A 16001-nucleotide genomic window follows, 5' to 3' on the forward strand; every position below is an offset into this window, starting at 1 on the left:
AATCTTGTAGCTTCTCCCTTCGTGTTTATGCTGGCTCCCTGACTCCCTCTGATGGCTGACTCTATGACTCTAGTTTTTCGTTGTTCTCAGCAAAGTGAGCCCCGGTGGTCCCCCCTCTTTATGTTGCTGCAACACAGGCGCATTTCTTTTATTCTTGGCAGGCCAGCAGCGGCAACCTCAGCATTCCAGCCAGCTGTTGCTGCGCACCACGTCCCGGCCTCACAATGCCTCACATGGAGTACTGCAATACTACTGCTGGCTTGGCCCAGTCCTCCCCATGATAGGCAACCTCAGCAAAGGTGACTGGGAAATTATATTTCCCTAAGAATTATTTGTGCTAATACTGGCCCTGCCGTCTCTGCCCCAACTCCAGGTTGCAATCCATGCATTGAAAACCTATTTTTATTTCTTTATTATTTTTTGCTTTTTATACCACTCTTCCTCCAAGGAGCTGAGGGTGGTGAACATGGTTCCTCCCCTCCTTTTGTCCTCACAACATCCCTGTGAGGTAGATGAGGCTGAGAGAGAGTGACTGGCCCATGGTCACCTAGGAAGCTTCCTTCGTGACTGAGTGAGGATTTGAACCTGGATCTTCCAGGTTGAAGTCCAACACCAGAACCATGTCACCATTTTCACACCACTTCTTTGCACCTAAATGTATCAGTTACTAGTAGCTTTGTACTAGGAGTGATCTCAACAACAATCACAACAATGTGATTAAATGGGGGGGGGGGAGAGAATTTTAGTAAATTTCAAGGGCAGGAACAATTTGTCAAAGGTTTGAGGCCAGTGCAGTGGCAGCTGATCTTTCTTTATCCCTTTATACATAAAGAAAAAGATGTGTTGCTTCCTTACAACTATTGAGTTCATCTTAAGCAGCCAGCTCCCAGAATTCACCATAACTTTTTCCCCCTAAGAATGACACTATATCAGGAGGTAGCGTCATTTCAAGGGAGCTTCTGCGGGGGGAAAATGACAGCCACTAATGTGGCTGCGTTTTTCTTCCCAGAAGCCTCCTCAGAATGATGCTACATCATGACATAGCATAATTCCTGGGACATACTGGGGTGGGCAGTAATGATGGAGGAGATGACTGCCAGGAAGAGCACCACTGTTGCTGTAGCCAAAGGGGCAGCCAAACAAGGGGGTGGGACAAAGGCTACAACTAACTCGCAGCAAACCGGCTGAGATACTTTGAAAGCTTCCTCAGACCCCACTCCTAAATTGACTCAGTTTCAGATCTGGCCCTCCACTGACATCCTGTGATGAAGCTAGAAATCAACATCAATGAGAATTTGTGACTCAGCGCCCCTGGCACTGAATTGGGGAATTCATGCAGGAGACCCAAGAAGGGCTATTTGTGCAACTACAGTTTGCACATCTCCCCTGCTTGAGTTCCCATTTCAGACATGACAAAAGAGTGTCACCAGCCAACTGCAACTGAATAAGCCGACAGTGGTGCTTCTGTGCAACTCCTGAAACCACCCTCCATCTTCCCCTTTTTCTTCCATGCACATCCTTCTTATTTCCTTTGTCATGCTCAGGGTCATTTCTTGCCAGGGCCCCTTTTGACTGCAAGCAGTCAACATGGTCCTTGAAAAACCAAGTGGCTGCTGGGTAGCTTTAACTGTTATTTAACCTGTTTTAGAGAGATCCTCATCATGATTCAATTTCCTGCAACCTTTCTACAATCCAGGTGACACACTTTATATCTTTCAAAAAATGCAAGGACTATCCTGCAGCTTCTCAGTTCTGCCCTCCCAATGAACTACTCCACTGAAATTCATTACGCTTCCTGTAGTTAATGGGCTGTGGTGGTCCAAGAGTCCCAATACCCAGCTTTCTCAAGGAGCATTTAGCCATAATTCAGTTCAGTGCTTGAAAGGTTTTATGAGGCTATAAGAGTCACAGCATCCAGATGCCCCCAGGGACACATGCAGCACAGGTGTGCAGCGCTTTGTATTCTGTAAATCAGTGATGTCCAAACTGTGTGCCAGCTGCCAGGGCAAACTAATGTGTGCCCTGAAGTGTGCCCTGAAAAATTGCGTTACTATAAGGCCAAACCAGGTACACTGTTAGAGCTGACATGCTTGTTTGCTCTCTCAGCAGGAGTTGTGCAAAGTGAGGGGCTGATCTATAGTTGGCTGCCCCATTGTTCCAGAAGCTGATCATACAGGTGCACTCGATAGATATGTGTACACATAGATTGTGTACACATACACATACACACATACATACATACATACACACTTCCAGTTTTAATCCAAAAATGGCATCTAATGTCCCAGATATCAGGAGTCTGGGAAACATCGCTGTCAATGCTAAATAGAAATCAAAGCCGCCATTTTGCATCAAGAGGCTTTTGCTGTAGAGGCAAGAAATGCTGGCTTTTTCTATGCATGGTCTCACTGCTGAAATGTGTTCTTTACACACACCCTTAACTTCTTGCAACATCATCTCACGTGCACCCCTTCCCCATCTCCATGCCCTTGCTTGCTGCTGTTATGATGTTTACTCATGTGTCAATCAAAGGCAGACTATAGCCTCCCAATATCCCTCCCTTCCCTCAAGGGGTGGGTGAAGAACCACACGCGGGCACATATTTTGAGACCAAGGTTAACAATAATCCTTTACACACAAAGGTGCCGTCAGCATAGATATTGAAGTTGCGCATGTTGATTTGAAGGGGGGGCGGCTGCGAGAGAACAGGAAAGTCTCCAGCTTGTTTTGCCAGCAATATTATTATGGCACTGAATCCATATCTTTCTCAGTGCGGCGCCTCACCTCCACCCTAGTGCAAAACAAATATGATATTGAAATGTCAGCTCCGATGGCCTTTAAAGCTTTTCAGGCAGGGGTGAGGGCCAAAGTACACATTATATTAAATGCATTCTTGGTTCTGATGCGCTTAACTTTTCTTTAGAAAACAGAAGTGGGGGGGAGCTGATCTGGATAGATCCTATGCTGTGAGAGGATTTTAACCTTTTCCCCTCTATGTTGTCCTCAGCCAGATTGACCTCAACACACTGGCATTACAAGGAGGGGTACAAGGAGGTGCTGGCCTCACCAGGTATCACCCTTGGTTGGTGGAGATGGCACCACACTGCCCAAGGCCCCATTAGGTGATCTTAAGCCTGCTTTGGGCCCAGCCACCTCTTGCCAATGTTCGTGTTTTCATTGCTTGCCAGCGGGAACATGAAGCAACTGGGCCTGAGGCAGCCAAAGATCGCCTAAGGTGGTCTGGAGGTGGACTTTTCAAATTAAAAGCAATGTTGGGGGAAATGTAATTACATCATTACGTCACCCCAAACTTCTGGAACGCCAAGCTCCTCTAAGTAAACACCACACCAGATGCCACCCACCCTAGGGATGCCTCTGCCTACACACACACACCCAGAGCACTTCATTCTGGAGCTGCACATCCTTTGACATGAGTGGGAAGATTCCTTCTTGGGCAAAAAGCAAATGAGGGACTTCAACTGGGACTGCAGCCAACTGCGGCCATCTGATGTAGCATCAGTAGCAGATTGCAAGGGCTCTGAAGTTGTGGTGAAATCAGGGTGAATATCAGATTCTGGGGACAAGAGGTGCATCTAATGGCCCCAGTGCCCAGGGCAGTGACATCATGATGCCTTGCAACATCAAGACTTGCATCATCACGTGATGTCAGGACATCACTTCCAGGTTCGCTTGGAGAAGTATTGGTGGTGGCCGTTTCATAATCTGGCTACTGCCCCTGTTCCTTCTCCTGTGGGGGCTCCTACTTGAAGGGGCGCCCCCTTCAAGAGAAGGAACGGGATGGCAGCCAGTTCGCAAAGTGCCCACTGCCAGCACTTTCTCCTTCTCCAGAGAACCCGGAAGTCATGGAGGAGGAGGCACAATAACAGGGTACTAAGCACAAGGCAGATGAAGTTGTATCTTTCTCCACCTCTCTTCCCCAAAAGGGTTCAAGAGGTGGACTCGTCACCAAAGCATTTAGCATCGGCATGCAGGGCCCAGCAGCACCTGACTCTTGACCTCAACGTGTTAAAAGGGTCAGCCATCTTGGATCCATTATGAGACCTCTGTTAGGCTCCCGTTGCCCAGCAACAGTAAAAAAAGGACAAAGCAGGAGGAAAGGATTCCTTCACACTTTACCCTTCCACCACAACACAGATATACAAGGGCAGAGGGATATTTTGCAGAGCAATGTTGCTCCCTTGCACTGCAGGGCCCAAAGATGCTGTCCTAGATTTCTCTGTTATCGATTTGCAGCAGAGATTTGCTTCAATCTTCTGCATCGCACTTCAGTTCACAAAATAATTGCACCTACTGCCTAAAACGACCTCCTGTCATGTCCCACCCCTCACTCCCAGCTTCCATGGGGGAACAAAAATGACTGCTCACTGGCCGCGAGATTTGTGCTTATTATTTGATCTTTCCTCATGAAAGTGTCAATGATGGCCCCCACAACCTTTCGAAAAGGGAGGTATTGATGCCCAGGGAAGACCCGGTGAAGAGAGATGCCTTATATCACATAAGGACTAGCATATTTCTTTTTGTTTTTGAAATAAATTAAATCCTTCGCTAGCAAATGAGAGAAGTCTGAAACAAGGTCCAGGTTCAAAAAGGCTGAAACAAGTCTGAGGGGAATTTATCTGAATAAAAAATTCATTGCTTATAATATCCGTTAATGAGGTCTGCTTTGCAAGACCTTAGATTTGTACTATTTTCGACAGGCAGGGCACAATCCTAACCAGGTCTACTCAGAAGAAGTCCAGTTTTGTTCAATGGGGCTCAGGAAAGTGTGGTTAGGATTGCAGCTGCAAAGTCCAAGCAGTGGCACTCCACTCCTGGACCAGAGAAGGAGGACTTCTGGACCTAATAATGGAAGAGAGGTGGGAGATGCATATGTACTGAAGTGCATGCATATGCACTAGAGTGGTGTATATTTTCAATTTCATATTTACAATACTTTATGTTGACCATCACTGCTGTAGCTTATTCAGCAACAGTATTTATTTAAAATTTTAAAATTGAATTAAAAAAAAAAAAGTTTGGTCCTGTTTTCTTCAACTCAAGTTGGCCCCCAGTAATATGAAAATGCGATCTTAAATTTATTTAAAGATTAACATGAAGCCACCGCCAGTACCTTGGTTCTATCTCCCTTAGTTTTTGCCCTGTTGTAAATTATTGATCTTGCTCAAAGATCAGTGATCTGGCAACTCAGGTTGAGCAAAGCTTATCTCAAATTAGCTCACAGTGTAGCCGAGGGTGTGTGAAGACTCCCACTTAGCTCAGGTTTCCAGGTCTCATTTTCACGGCAGAGGAGCTGTTTTGCGAAGCTCCACTCTCCAAGAGGGACTGTGAATCGCTACTCGTACTAAAGATGACGCTGACTAGAACAAAAGGCCAAGTTGGGAGGCAAAATTTTAAAAGACAGGAAATGAGGAAGGGAGAGTGCTTGTAATGTGTACAGTTCCAAGATGTAGATTCAGTTGTCAAATATGGGGGGGGGGGGAGGGATATGCTTGCAGTAAGAACAATCAAAGTACAGTAATTCCAAGATGACCAAAGCAGGAAACCTTTTTTTCTGTAAATGTTCCCTTATTTCAAATAGAATACTCCAGGCCTGTTACATTGCAGTCACGGACTCATTGCACTGATAAATGCACAAACACACGGCCTATTTTTCTCCAACTTTGAAAGCCCAGGGAGAGGGGAAAAGTTCCTGGCAGACATGGCCCTGCACAGAAGGAATTAGCAAAGAAGAACTTTTCTTCATTGAAAATCTCAGCCTAGCTTGGGTGATAGATTGCTGGGCCTGATGAAAAACGTGCTTGCAAAGGGAACATCAGATCAGGACTGGTGGAGGGAGGAAACCACATGCTTTAGGGGCCTGGGAGTGAGATGCTGATTCCTGAGTCCAAAGCGATGCAGAAAGCGAGGGGGAGAAAGTGACACTTGTCAAGTCAGCTAGTAATTGATCCAGAGTGCCAATTTGCAGCAACTAAATATTTGGCTTGTGATCTCAGGATGTGCTCAAACAAACTTCAATTAAGGAGGAGAGAAGCTGCAAGGGGAGACTAGGGACCGTCGCCAACGCCGCCACTTGTATCCTTAGATCCAGACACAGCCGATCGATTGAGAAAGGTTTCAGCCAGTTGCCACGGTATTCACATCACCTTTGCTCCAGCAAAGGAACAGCCATCATTGAACAACACAAAAGGAGTCAACGTTCGACCCCTTGACCTAGAAATTCCCACCCACTCTGTGCCACACCCTATCAGTCCCCCTAATGAGCCCACAGCAAAATCACGGAAGACCAAGTTCAGCCTATGTTCAAGCAGCAGCTTCGGAAAGGTTAAGCAGCTGTAGTAGGAGGTAATATAAAGCAGCTGCCTCAAATCGCACTGTGATCAATTCCTCATGGGAATCTAGGGTGCCCTTTCAAAGGCGGGGAGGGAACGCAATCAGCCAAGTCAAGCAAATGTGTTCAGTTTGCATAATGGAGAAAATGGGTTAGCCCAAAACCATTTTGCCCATTGTAATGTACAAAATTTCCAGCCATTGCAATCCATTGTGTAAGGTTTGTTTTTGAAGAAACAGGAATCTAACCAAGAAAGTACAGAACACTTAGACCAGGGGTGCTCAATAGGTGGATCGCGATCTACCGGTAGATCACGAGGCAAAATGAGTAGATCGTGGAGTGCCGACCCCCCCTTCAGGTGCCTCTGGGAGGAAACGCCGGGAGTAAGGCCCATTGTACTCAATGAGGCTTACTCCCAGGTAAGTGTGGCTAGGATTGCAGCCTCACAGCCTAATCCTAGGCATGTCTACTCAGGAGTAAGTCCTGTTATACTCAGTGGGGCTCAAGGTACACCAACATACATTGTACACATAAATGTTATATGTTATGATGGTGCGAACATTGTAAAAAAAAACTCTGGTAGATCTCCGGGCCTTGCTGGGTTTCAAAGTAGCTCTCGAGCCAAAAAAGTATGAGCACCCCTGACTTAGACTAAAGGGGACTTCAGAGTGCCACAAGAGACATTGCTAACACTTGTGCAGAAATGTTCCCCAGCATGTAAATTATCAAACCTAATTTGGCCTTACTCAGTCTTACCCAAATCAAATGCTCTCCAAGGGCTCTCATGTGGCCAGACTAAGTGGTGAGAGATCCATGAACAGATCTCCTGTCCCTTTTAGGGTTGGCAAATAGCATCCTTGGGCACAAAATGATATGGATTGGAATCCCATGTCAACATACCATTGCCATATAGCGCATATGATGTGCAATCTCCAGAAAAGAAAAATTCCCCTATGGTTGGTTGATGTTCTAAGGTAGATAATTTCTTGCATTCTGTTCTGTGATTATCACCAGTAGAATAACTTAGGGACCAAAAACATTTGGCAGCACTTCTGTGGCAATGGTCCAAATCACAAACCAACTCAGGTAAAAAGAGAAAGACAGGTGGAGTTCAATCTCTCTCTCTCTCTCTCTCTCTCTCTCTCACACACACACACACACACACACACACACACGCACACGCACGCACGCACGTACGTATATTCCCCATCCCCAGTACCCAAAAGACTGGGAAAAATACAGTATCTCAAGAAATAAAGTCATCTTTCTGATCTCCTAACACCATTCTCAGTGTTGTTGACAATTAAGATAAATTGTCCCAAGAGCTGAGCTTGGTAAACCAGGACAAAACATCATGCAAGAAAAAATCCTTCTGGGCTACTTAAAATAAGCTTTGCACAATCTGAGCTACTGAATGAAGCCCACACTCTTTACACAGTGTCTGCCCCATGCTATCTAAGTGAAAGAAATCTGGGAAGTGAGACTATTCAGAGTGAAAGCCTACAAGCTGAAAACAATGAACTGCTTCTCATTGCTAAACCTAAGCTGTTGGACAGGTCACTAAAGTTGGTGCAAAGGGAGACTGTGGTTCCATTTGCCAGCAAACTAAGCAAAATGGAACAGAGAGAGTAGACAATCATAGACAGTAGAAAAATAAATATTTCAAACAGTATTCCACTCTTTACAGCATGATTAGAAGCTTCTGAACTGTATATCCAGGAAAATGATCTAAAGGAATATGTTGCCGTATGCACTCCCATCCCTTATACAGTTTTCTTGACTATATTTTTCCTGAAGTGCAACATTGTGGAGACAGAGAATTCAAAATTAGGATTTTCAAAGGATTTGGGGATTTTCAAAAGTTGCCCTGTATGCAGTTGAATCCAAATATATCTTCTCCTCAGCTGTTTGACCTTGGGGAGTACATTCAGATAAAACACACATACACAGATGCAGACATACACACTCTCGCACAAACAGCACTGCCTTTCAGGCTCTCCATCAATCCTGGTATCAATACTATGGAAGGGGCACTGTTAACCCAGAGAGTAAGTCTCGTCCATAATTGATGGAGGCAGAGTCATTGTCTAATTATAAATAATGCCAGTAATGATGAGATAACTTCAAGCATTGATCAGTTGATTGTACTTAATGTCACCCTGCTACATAAGGGTTTGCTAATGGGGAAAAGCTCTTTTTTCAATCCCCCAGCCATATCATGCTATTTAATTAGAAAGGAATCCCCCTTGGGCATTGAGGAGTGGGAGGAGTTGCTATCAGAACCCATTATGCTTTTGTCATATCAGCCACCCAGATCATCCAAGAAGTTTTCATACCCCATGAAGAGGGCCCTGGGAGAAGAAGGTAGGCTGATCAAGGGGAATAGTACTAAATGGCTAGCATGTACTCACTCCTTTCTGCTTTCTCTTTACTGGATCAGCAGCTGAAGAGGGAAAAACTTTATTAGTTTGTATCCACTGTCACCATCCCAGGCTACAGACACCAAACAGGGTGGGGCTGTCTGGGAAAAACACCCATCCCTGGAGAACAATGAACCTCAGGGGTTCTTACTAGTAATTGAACCCACAGTAGCATCTGCAGGGCAAAGAGATGAGCCAATCCACTGAATTTACCCAGGAACATGGACCAGGTAGACAAAGGGTCCAAATGTAACTAATTCCTTAAAAGTCTGAATAAAAATGGCATTAATATGGGGAAGTAAGAAAGTACACACAGGCTGATGGACAATGCCTGAGCTTGACTGGAAAGCTCAGCAAAAACAATGCAGTAACTAGTAATTCCCAACAGGTGGAGTTGGGGTGCTGCTCAAGAACAATGCCCACAGAAAAACTTCCTCTCCCCCAGCACATCCCTATGTTAAACCTGGGGACGTTGGCAGGGTGGCTTCAAGTAATGTTGGTAGACAAAGCAAAATAAATTAATTCCCTGATAGCTTCTAGCTAGAAATCGTCCCTAGTATTGGCAACTTGCATTACTCCAAGGAAGCCTGGTTCCATACACTTAATGATGCATGTTTACTCAGCATTAGGTATCCATGGCAGAACTGGCCAGAACGTGCCCAGCTCACTGTGTGCTTGAGATTTAAAAAAAAAAAAAATAGTTTGATGATGTCATCAGGTTACCTGATTGGAGGTCTGGGACCCACCTGGCTTCTGAATCCCACTTCTTAACCTATACAAACAGGTTTGGCTGCCCAATAGCAGATGCAGGCTATCTCTAGGTGGAACCGTTTCTGCAGACAGGGTGAATCCACACCTAGACATGGCTGGAGGATAATGACGTTTCAAGCAAAGGACAAAGGTTACTTGCCAGTAGCCTTCTAGGTCACTGACCCTGGATAGGAGCTTCTAGGGAGTGTCCAAAACAAAGGAAAAGTGGGCAAAAGGGGAGAGCAGAGCATCCATCACTCCCCAGAAAAGCAATCTGGTATCTGCTCAATTTTTGGAAAACACCTGCTGCCAATCCAACCTTGTAATAGCCTTTTCATGCTGAGACTATGTCAAAAGCTGGAAAAATATTTACCTAGATATTATGCCTAGAGATAGCCTGCCTCTGCCTTTGGACTGACAAACCTGTCCACCTGGGTTAAGAGTGGCTGGGATTTTGTAAACATCCCAATGCTCATGCTGAAGTGCAACCAGGAGCACTGCATAAACATCCAGTATTGCCACATTCTAAAATACTACAACTCTCATGCTGCAGTGCGACCCCAGATATGCCTAAGTCTGTGCTTACAGAAATCACAAGCAGGCACTAGTTAATCAGGGAATTCAATTGTGACCCTGAAAATGGCCATGTTTATCAATAATGATCTTTAATATGCACCACCAGGCAGGTGCCTCTCCTGTCCTGGGTGCTTTGCTGATCCCAGGGCCAGCTCAAGCCCTCCTGATGCCTGAGGCAGCATGCCAAATGCTGCCTTCCCCCTTTTCTGGAAATGGGCCAGTCTTTGCTCCTCTAGGTCCCTGGATTGGAAAGAAAGAAGGGGGCAAAGTGGAAGTGTGGAGGAGAGAGCAACGGATTAGAAAGTCTCTGGCACTCTAGCCTGCCACTCTCCTCTCTTCCACAGTCCTGCCCTGCTCCCCTCTTCCTTTTCCAATCCAGAAAGGAGTACAACAGTGGACATGAATGGGCAGGCAGAGGTGGGTGCCTCTACTGCTGCCCGTTGGTGACCAGTTGGCCTCATTGGTGGGCTGGCCCTGGCTGTTCCAATGCTTCAAAGGACTGAACATTGCATGTGTGGCCTGACAGGCTGACTAGCTACCAGTTATGAGCAGTGGAAGGTGTCAAAGTGGTGCTGAAGATGAGACACTGACTGGCTTGGCATGGATGCTTGTTATAGATGCTGATTGCTAATTCAGGTCTATTTTGACTATTCTGGGGTTAAGGGGGAGATTTGAGATGGATAATGGGAGAGATCTGCTGGATATTTTCAATCTGTTGTCCTATATTTTTATAGTTTCAGCTGCTGTTTAGGTGACTCCCATGGTCACCAACCCTTATCAAAGGCCAGCTTTTCTGACTGCTATGCTTCTATGAAGTTCTATTTATTATGGAGGTAGCATAGGGTGTGCATGTGTGCACAGCCTTCTCCCCACCTCCAACTAGTGTGTCCTTGATTTTGTTAAGCCTTCCCACCCTCTATGTGTCATTAACAATTTGCTGAGAAGTGGGTTTTCATTCCTTTGTCTCATTTCCTTATATCGCATTTGCAATTAAGGATCACTGAAAAACAAACATAAGGGACGATAAGAATAGGCTTCTTGCCGCAGGGCTCAGGGAACATTAGGATATAGCCTCATACTCAATGAACTGCACTGTAGTCCTGCAAGTTTTGCTGAGAGATAGCAAATTATTTGCCCAGCTGAAATTCTTGAATTTTCCTTAGTTTAGTCAAACCAATATAATAAAATTAATCACAGTAATGCATATACACACAATGACATCTTCAAGGGCAGCCCCACCTTGAGTGCATTACAGTAATCAAGCCTGGATGTTACAAAGCTTGAATCAGTGTGGCAATCTTTTGCTTCTCTATAAGAGGAAAGCACTGCAGTAGCCAAAAGTGGGAAGAAAAACATTCCTAGCAACAACTTCGACCTGCTTTTCAAAGTGTAGCACAGGGTCTAGGAGTACCTCCAGGGTCTTTAACCTGATTGGATATGGTTACAGAGATCCCATCAATCACAGGTAGGCTCCCCAGACCACAACCGTTCCTTACCAGTATCCCCTCTGTCTTGTCTGGATTCAGGTTTAACCTCTTCTCCCACATCCATTTGACCTCTGCCTCCAAACACTGGTTCAGGGCAGAGACAACAGTTCCTGAATGCTTCGTTAAAGATAGACAGGGCTGAGAAGCGTCAGCATATTGATGACACTCAACTCTGAAGCTAAATTGATCTCTCTACAGCTTCATATAGATGTTTTAAAAAAAACAAAACAGCAGTGACAGCATAGAGCCTTGGGGGACCTACATTTCCAGGGAGCTGATATTGCCTCCCCAGCAATCGGGATCTGAATTCAGCACTGTAAACGCTGCCCCTCAACAGCTGCATGTGCAAAGTGGTTTGGGGCCTGAATTATACCTTGCTTTTTTCTTTTCTTTTCTTTTCCCCCCCTTTCAAATGTGAGCATGGGGCAGTGGAGGGCAAGGTGATCTAACTTGATCTGGGTTACAGTGAAGTTCTTTGCTTTCACATCTACGCTAGGAAGTCCCAGCTCAGACCTGAACCTGCACCATGGGACCCATGAGGAACAGTCTTGGTCCCTCTTCTTTTCCTGACTGGTGGTAGCCAATCAGTAGACACTGCTGTTGTGTGATGCTGCCCCTTTCTGTCTTTGGAAACCAATTGGAAGGAAAGGAGGGGCAGAGAGTGCAACCGCAGCAGCCTGCACCTAATTTTTAAAGGGAGAAAAGAATGAGGCAAGGCAGGTGGGTGAATGGGAGGAGGTCCACTGACAGTTGGGAGCTTGGCCAAAGCAACCTCTCTGAAGCCAAAGCCTCCAGCAGGATTTTCCTAATCCAGGACCCTTAGCCTTGCTTACGATTCGAAGTGTGCCCGCTTGCACCCCAAACCAAGTCATGGAGGCAGCATTGCTGCGACTCACCTAAGGGTGTATCACAACCCATCTGTTGAAGATCTATGGCTACCTCCCTATAAGGAAAGGTTAAAGCATTTGGAGCTTTTTAATTAAAAAAGTGGCCAAGGGGGAAACATGATAGAGCTTTGTGAAATTATAAATACTGTGGAAAGAAAAGATAGAGGTAATTTTTTTTGGTCTCTCTCTCTCTCATACTACTAAAACTCAAGGTCAGCAAATGAAATTTAGGAGCAACAGGTTCTGGACAGATAAAAGAAAGTACAATGCATAATTGACTTATGGAATTTGTTGCCACAAGATGTGGTGATGACTTTAAAGCTGGCTTTACATCCAGCTAATCCATTTCAGAATAGATTTACTTTCTGTTGCTGTATCTCAGGGGTGCCCAGAACCTGGCCCAGGGGCCATTTGTGGCCCTTAGGGACCCCAAATCTGACCCACAGGAAGTCTCCCATGAGCCTCTGGCCCACAGAAGACTTGCTGGAGCCTGTGCTGGCCTGATGCGACTACTCTCAGCATGAGGGTCGACTGTTCAACCTCTCACCTGAGCTGTGGGACGAGGGCTCCCTCCACTGCTTGCTGTTTCACGTCTGTGATGCAGCAGTGGCAGCGAAGGAAAGGCCGGCCTTGCTTAGTGCAAGACCTTTTATACACCTTGAGTTATTGCAAGACCTTCATTCATTCATATGTTCCAACACTAATATAGTCATTTATGTAAATTTATGCAAATTTATTCAAATTTCAAATGTTAATTAATTCACAGCCCCTTATACAGTGTCAGAGAGCTAATGTGGCCCTCCTGCCAAAAGGTTTGGACACCCCTGCTGTATCTACATGTTCAGATACATCTACATGTGAACAGCGATGGCTTTAGTAGGGGATTGGTCAAATTCATGGAGGAGAATACATCTACTGATGACTCTGGGCTAAGATACCTGCATAGAGCTTCCATGTCCAGAGGTACACTGCCTGCACGTGCCAGATGTTTGGGACAAACAACAGGGAACAGCTGCTGCCCTCCTGCTCCGCATGTCAGCAGCCAAAGTTGGAAACATTATGTTGGACTGGATGGTCCAATTCAGCCAGACAAATATGACTGTATCTCAAAAGGCACCAAAAATAACTGTATAATCTTCACAGCAGGTCATCAACTAAGTATACCTCATCATTCTGTGCAAGTGTGTACAGCAGTTCATGGCTGAACACAGTCACATTCTGGCAACTCCTGCGACGCCGCTAGCACCAACCATATTGGCTTCTGCCTTTCCATTGGACCATTCCAGCGACGTGGAGAGGGGGGATTTGCTGCATGGGTAACAGTATATCCTCCATATCCACTTTACTCAGGCTTTGCGCACTGGAGAGGACACTCTGTTCCAGAACCGCTATTCAGAGCGCGATACCATAGTCTTCCGAGACTGAAAGATGCCAACAACATGGACTGGAAAATAACTTTTACTCTAAATACATTCTGAAAGCATGGCAGGCATTTTTGGGCATTCAGGAAGTGTGTATATTGGAAATGGGGGAAGAGGAAGTGGGATCACATCCAGCACTCAATATTTACATGCTCACTGTGGCAAATTGAAACCTACATGCACACAGCTGGTACTCATGTACATACAATTCCAGCAATCTGACTGGGACCCTGTAACATGCAGGGCTATAATCATGCAAAGGGAGTTGAGACATGCACAGGTTCTACACGTACAGGACCTGTTCTCACACACATTCACACAACTATGAAAATTTGTGGGGGCAAGCACAGTAGACCTTATACAGTTCTCCCTTGATTTCTCTGTATGTGCTTCCAGGGCCAGCCGAAGACCTCCTGATACCTGAGGAGGCATGCCAAATGCTGCCACCAAATCCAATGCTGTGCCAGCCTCTGCTCCGCACACTCTCCAACATTTCCTCTTCCCTTCTGTCCCCTCTTCCTTTTCCAATTCAAGCAGTAAAAGGAGGAGCATTGGAGGCAAGTAGGTGGACAGAAATGAGCACCTTCCACCAATCTGCAGCCCAATGTGACTGTTTCAACTGGCCTCGTGGAAGCTTTATATGCTTCCCAAATGCCAATGCAATGGGAACATGTGCATACCAATATGGAAAGTATACCCATTCTGAGCCTGGCAAAACTGGGCTGCTATCTGCCTTCTGTTTGCCGGAAATGTTGCCATATTTTAAAGAAAATTCCATTTACACATTCAGAGGCCTTTCGTTACTCAGGCCAGGTAACCAACCTGACCTGGAAGCTTTGGTCCAGGCCTCACCACGTGATGAGCTCTGCTTCCTGCTGTTAAGGCTTCCTGCTGGCTGACTCTGCAGGTCACTGGGCCATTTCATCTAGTGAACAGTGCCTGGAGTAGGGGGACATAGGTGGAATCCCTGCCTGACATCCCCCAAGCTCAAGCCCTGCCAGCAGTGGTGTCATCCAGTGTAGGGCAGGAGGAGGGTGGTGACAGGGGTAGGTGGAATGGGGACGAGGAGGGGTGAATCAGGGCAGGGGGAGGGTGGTGATGGCTGGAAAATTCTGCAGATCCCCAGTCTACTGGACTTTCTAATGCAGAGCACCGGCAGTTGGCCTTTTTGTCCCTGGGGGCCAAGTCTACTCATCTGGCTCCGGAGCCCAGATCTACCATGCATCAGGTCTACCCACGTGGTAGACCTGGCCTCCTGGTTGACCCAGCTAGGAAATTTCCAGCTCCTTTCCTTTAGGGTCACTCCCAGGAAGGGTGTCACCTGGTGCAATCCACACACCCCTAGTGACACCACTGCCTGCTAGTTTTTCCAGCAACTGAGAGCACAGCCTAAGAAGGAAGGAGGAAGGTGCTCTCTTAAGCACCATTTACCCCATACAACTTCTTTCCTCCATAGTAGTTTCTTTCCTTCACTCCAGCCTATCTCCTTATTCCTTGCCTTCCTCAATACTTTTCCACCTTCCAGCTTCTCACACTTTTAGATAGTGATTGATCCAGTTTGGCTGCTAATGAAAACAGCTGTGATCCGATGATGGCAGCAGCAGTCCCAAGGCCTCACCATCCAGCTGGGTCAGTGTGCTGATGGCAAAGGCAAGATATAAGCTGAGAGAGAGATGTAGCAAAACAAATTAGTGTCAAATTATTTAACCCACCCCCTGCCCACCAAATCCTCCGTCCAGCGACTGCTACTTCTCAATTCTGCTCACATCTCCAGCAGACAGAACCCAGCCAGAGTGATGGATATAGGACTTCTCTGCCTTTATAACGTTTAATTGAAAAGACAATTGGATAAGATATATATTGTGTAAAGTCTGCAAAGAGCCCAGGTTCTATATATTGGCAGTGCAGACCTGCACAGGCATACATTGCCAATTTCACTTCTGAGTGGCTTACCCTGCCAGCTAGAGTGAAGGTTAAGACTGGGCTAGCACTGCCCTCTGCTGGAAAAGCGAGGTAGTGCCTGCTCCATATGTTCAAACTGGTTACTTCAGAGTCAGTTCTGACAGCCTGAAGCCAAAGAATTGGTTGGTGAGTTCAAATCAATACAGAAA

The sequence above is a fragment of the Tiliqua scincoides genome, chromosome 5, assembly GCF_035046505.1.
Source record: "Tiliqua scincoides isolate rTilSci1 chromosome 5, rTilSci1.hap2, whole genome shotgun sequence".
Lineage (NCBI taxonomy): Eukaryota > Metazoa > Chordata > Lepidosauria > Squamata > Scincidae > Tiliqua > Tiliqua scincoides.